The sequence below is a fragment of the Tupaia chinensis genome, unplaced genomic scaffold (genome assembly GCF_000334495.1).
Source record: "Tupaia chinensis unplaced genomic scaffold, TupChi_1.0 Scaffold000249_1, whole genome shotgun sequence".
Classification (NCBI taxonomy): Eukaryota; Metazoa; Chordata; class Mammalia; order Scandentia; family Tupaiidae; genus Tupaia; species Tupaia belangeri.
In genome coordinates, this window is record NW_006159728.1 from 1,061,312 (window position 1) to 1,066,805 (window position 5,494).

The 5,494-nt window shown below is 41.2% G+C and overlaps 1 protein-coding gene across 1 annotated transcript in view; it reads right to left on the reverse strand.

Moving 5' to 3' along the window:
- Positions 1–5,494, reverse strand: part of LANCL2 (LanC like glutathione S-transferase 2) — a gene marked incomplete at its 5' end in the record, with an annotated part of 37,881 nt that overhangs the window by 19,473 nt on the left and 12,914 nt on the right.

A 5,494-nucleotide genomic window follows, 5' to 3' on the forward strand; every position in this document is an offset into this window, starting at 1 on the left:
CATGGGGGGTTGGCCACACCACAATCCCTTTTCCTTCATTCTCCTCTTGGGATTTTGGGCGTACGTGTGCACACACCTGGTAGGTTTTTTTCAAGCCTCTGGGGACTCAAACCACACAGCTGGCCATGTGGGATCCAGCCACTTTAACTGCCATGCCACCGGCTGGCCCATTTCAACTCTTTTGAAATGTACCGTTGTAATACACCAGATACGTTTTATCTTCTCTTTGATGAAATCAAGGCAACTAACTGATGGACTCTTGAGAGAGCCTGGAAGGAGGAAGGATTGTGTTTTTCTAAAGAATTATTTAATTTTATTTATAATAATAATTATTATTATTTAATTATTTAATTTGTGATTGGGCACATGCACTCACCAGAGAGAGTCAGAGAGATAGAAAGTGAGAAAACAAGCCTCCCAATCAAACCACGGTAGGCTACGTGAAAGTCCAGCACCTTCACTACCATGCCATCTGTTGGGCATGCATGCACATGTGCCAGGTGTGAGTTTCAAGCCTCCGAGTCCAACGTTCACATGGCCACGTGGGAGTCCAGTGACAACCATTATGCCATCTGCTGGTCCTACGGCTCCTGCTTTCTAAAGAGTCAAGTACCCCAACTTCATTGACTGGCTTTGTCATCTGAGGCAATTATTTAACCTCAGTTTCCTCATCTCTCAAACAGGACACTCATCATATTTAACTCCTAGGGTGACTGTGAGAAGTATACGAGAAATAATAAATACTCTCGCCCTTCATCCAATGACTTCTGTGTACTAATAGCTATCACTCACAGAAGGCACTCATTAAATGTTACTTATTAGAGTTTATTATCAAGTTTGAGCGAAAATTCTACTGTAAGGACTCAGACTAAAAATATACTTAAATTTTTCCTCGCTTTGTAAAACTTCTTTGTGACTTCTTATTCACATTCAATTGCTGTACATCTCTATAGCACATTATGGTTTTTCAAAGTATGCATGTAGCACATGACATTCAAATCAAAGATATTACCATGTAGAAGATTTTATTTTTGACAGAGAACCTTACATTCTTTTTTTTTACTTTATTAAAATACTGAGTTTATTTCACATGTATATTTTGTCTCCCCCCCATTTCCATGTCTGACCACCACTACTCCTGTGTCCTATCATAACATTCCATACATACTTAAAACCAAGCAAAGGGTGGAGTTCCATCTTTAAAAACTAAACAGGCATTTTGGACAACACATTCTTGGCAATGGAACCTGGACAGCATTTATCACTCACTCTGCATTATAAAAAGGACAGCCAGATTCCAACTGTTACAGAAATGAAATAAGATGGAAAATTTCAACAAACTGTTTAAACTATTTTCTTAAAGAGACTTCTTCTACTGCCAGAGACCTTGAATAGCCTCCTGATCAGTCATCCACAAGCAATTCTTGACATAATTGATAAACTTGGCTTCCACTTTGGGAAGAAAACCACTTTTCTATACTTGCTTGCATTTTTGCTTTAATGTCTTCTACAGAACTAGGTCCTTTTGATGTTTTACGAGTTTTTTCCTGTTTTTTGAATGATTCTTGACCATTTGATCTTGGTGTTGATGGTTTTGAGTCTTTTCCATTCTGGTTTGATTTTGAGCGTTTTTGCCAGGAGTACCTGGTATAGATTTCTTCACTGGAGCTTTTTCTTCTGTTTCCTCATCTTCAAAATCATCATCGTCATCATCATCATCAGCAGCAGCAGCAGCAGCACCAAGTTTTACTTATTTTCTGTGGAACCTTGCTTCCTCCTCCAGGGGCAGATCACTTTCCAGATATACTGAAGAGTTTCACGTCCTCTTCCTCTTCTTCTGACTCTGCATGTTCCTCCGCAGCTACAAGTGCTGTCCACTAATGTGCACAGGCCCTGAACCACACTTCAACCTTAAGACCACAGGCGGTGGTATTTTCAAAAGCCCCCAAGGGAAACCGTTAGCTGTACAGACATTTTCAGTGTTGCCAGTGTTACTTTAATTGGACTGCCTTCATAATTCATTGCCTATGCTTCAACAGTGTGCAATCTTGTACCAGCCACTAAACTGACTGTTCTTAAAGATAACTGGTGTTCATTTTCATTATTATCCACTTTAAAGTGATGATCTTTGTCGGTCTTTAGTTCACAATGGAAAAGATAGTTCTGGGGCCTCAGGGGACTCATGACCATGTCCACTGAATCTTTCATGGGGTGGTGGCATGCACTTGGGTGGAGGAGAAGGCGGACAGAGATAAACAACTACAGCTCCCAAAAAGTAGCCCGGCAGGATGGAATCACTCCAGGGCAAACTTTATATTCTTATGTCTCTTAAGTATCTCTTCCCTGAGCCCCTCCCATGCACCCTCTACATCCACCCCCTCAATTCCTGGCATTTTGGGTGAGGTCACTTTTTTTTTTTTTTTTATTACCAGAGGGCACATGCACTTACCAGAGAAAAATAGAGGTAGAGAGGAAGAGAGAGAGAGAGAAAGCACCCCCCCAGTGGGGTGTGGCCCTCCATTTCTGTATCCCGTCAGTATTTAGAGTGCACACACAACATACACACTGTGTTTTTGTTTTGTTTTATTTTTGAGAGGTTTTTGCTATAGGGTGTGTGCTCACCAGAAAGACAGAGAGAGAGACAGAGGGACAGAAAGCAAGGGGATGGACACAATGCAATCCCTTCTTCTCCAGTCTCCTCTCAGGATTTTGGGCACGCACACACATGCACCTAGTGAGTTTTAAGCCACCGGGTCCAGGACCTGAACTGCAGTTGACTATATGAGAATCTAGTGACATAACTATTATGCCATCTGCTGGTCCCGAGGCACTGTTTCTTAAGAGGATTAAAAATATTCAGAGTCCCAATCACCGTACAGTTTCTAATGAAGTGGTGGGTTGCAGCTAAGTAACTGTCCTGGTGTGATGTAACGGAGCCCACAGGAGTCTGCATTACTGCTAGTGTATATAAAGAAGCACACTCTGGCCATCCATTTAATTTACATTAGATTCTAGAGGAAATAAAAATTACACTATGGGACTAGCAGATGGCATACATCGTTGGACTCATGTTGTCGACAGCAGTTCAAGTCCCGGACTCAAATGGCTTAAAACATACTGGGCGCATATGTGTGTGTGCCCAAGATCCCAAGATGAGGATGAAAGAGAAGGGATTGCATTGTGGCCAACGTTTACTGCAGCATTATTCATGACCGCTAAGACACGGAACCAACCCAAATGTCCATAACAGATGAATGGATCGAAAAAGTGTGGCACATATACTCTATGGAATACTACTCAGCTATACAAAACAACAAGACCCTGGCATTTAATAGAAAGTGGTCGGACATGGAGGATCTATTGCTGAGTAAAGCCAGCCAGGATATGAAAGAAAGATACTGTATGTATCCACTTAATATATACCAACTATCTGTATTTTATGGTAGCAATCAAAATATTGGAGGGCATAAAAGCAGTGAAAATAGTTAGAGATGCTGAAGACAGTGTGAAATGGGGTAGGGGAAAGGAAGAATATAGAGGAGGATAGCAAGAGAACAAATAGAGAGGCATGACATTAGTGGGACACAGAAATGGTTTATTACTTTTATTACCTGTTGATAATATGTATCGTATTCTCAACTGGACTGATCTGAGAAGTATTTTATGACAAGTAAATTATTTTTACAAGCAAAATGATATATAGTGATTTAAAAAAAAACAATGAAAATAATAATAATCTGGGAAAAATGATGAAAAGCTATTTGATGATGATGATATGGATAGTAATGTTTTTGTCTTGACTGACATACATGGTATGGTATTTCTTCTGGAAAAATAAATGTAGTACACTGTAAAGATATATGTGATTCAATGTAATATAAACAAGATTATGATAATAATAAATGTAAATTTAAAAAGAGAAAAAAGATCAGCGGTCCTACTTTTTCTTTTCTTTTTTTTTTTTAATGATCAGTTAATTAGGTTCTTGGCAAAAAATTTAGAACACCAAGTTGTGAGGATAAATTCTATTTGTAAGGGCAAACACAGATCGCAGGTAGCCAGAGCGGAGGAACAGCTTTGATTTTTGGTAAAACTTTCTAATCAACCTTGCACTGCTCTGCAATCTTGTATTTCTCCTTCTCTGTCAAAGATCTCACCTTCCTGGTGTCTGGGTTTCTACAGCTTCTTTTTCTTAAAGTAAGCATCGGTAAGGTGTTTTGGGATTTTTACTTTGCTAATATAAATTTTCGTGGAGGTGGCGAATGACAAATTTCTGATTTGTTCTATGCAGTGGAACTTGATTGAGGACTAGTGGTCCAGTCACAAGCAACAAGCCACTGTTTAGCTGCTTCACAAAAACCACTCTCTTGCCTCTGTGGTTTCCAGTGAGGATGATAAGCCAGGAGTGATGCTGACTTGCAGCTCTCTCACATGCTGACTGAAGGGTTTTTTGCCATGGCTCAACAGCTTTCGAGGCACATCTTCAGTAGGATAACACCTAGGCATTTTGTGAAGTTTAGCCGCTCAGTATCACCACTTCTGTCTCCACCAACTGGTTTTGTGACAGTGGCAAGAATCTTCTTTTTCTTTTTGATCCTGGATTTGTTGTCCGAGTATTTCCTCTTGCACATGGCCTTCCTGGAATACATGGCAGACCGGGAGTATCTGCCAATGCCCGGGATTAGGACCGGGAATTGGCCGCAATGGGGCTTCCCTTTCTTGGGCTTTTTAGCCTTGGGGTCACTCTTTGTAACCTGGCCACTGGCATCAGCCTTCTTGGCTTCAGGTTTCTTCTCCTTAGCATCCTGCTTCACAGCTTTTTCACCTGCCATCTTGTATAGTGGGAAAAAGAACTCCCATTTTTCGTTTTCAAGAGCTCTTATTCCTCAAATGTTTCCTGTTTCTTAAATGCAGCAACTTCTCTTATTGCCCTAAGGACATGAGTTATTAATTATGGCTTCTTCTGAAGTTTTCATCTGCTTCTTAGGATATTATCTCTGTTTTCTTTGAAAATTTTTCCCACTTGCTTAGGTCTTTATCTTTCCAGTTAGAGCTGTTACACCATGGGTGGTAGTTCTTGAGTTGTCACTCTGCATTTACATAGAGGAAGCACAAGAGGCAGTAGGTACACACTCTACACACAGGAGGGACGTGCTGAGCAGTGGCAATCAATGCAGAGCCACAGAATGGGGTGTATTCAGTCAGGGTCCTCCAGAGAGGCAGAACCAACGGGTTTTGTGTGTGTGTGTGTGTGTGTGTGTGTGTGTGTGTGTGTGCGTGTACAGGAGATTAGATTAGATTAAATGCCTGACGAGTCCACAATCTGAGTCAGAGGGTCACGAGGATGAAAACTCAGGACAGAACTGCAGTCAAGGCCAAGGGCAGTGCTGCAGTCCCAGAAAGGGCCAAGGTCACAGACGAGGTCCATGGGCGGCCTCCGGAGGATGGCTCTTGCCTTTTTTTTTTTTTTTTTTTTTTTTGGGGGTGTGGTGTT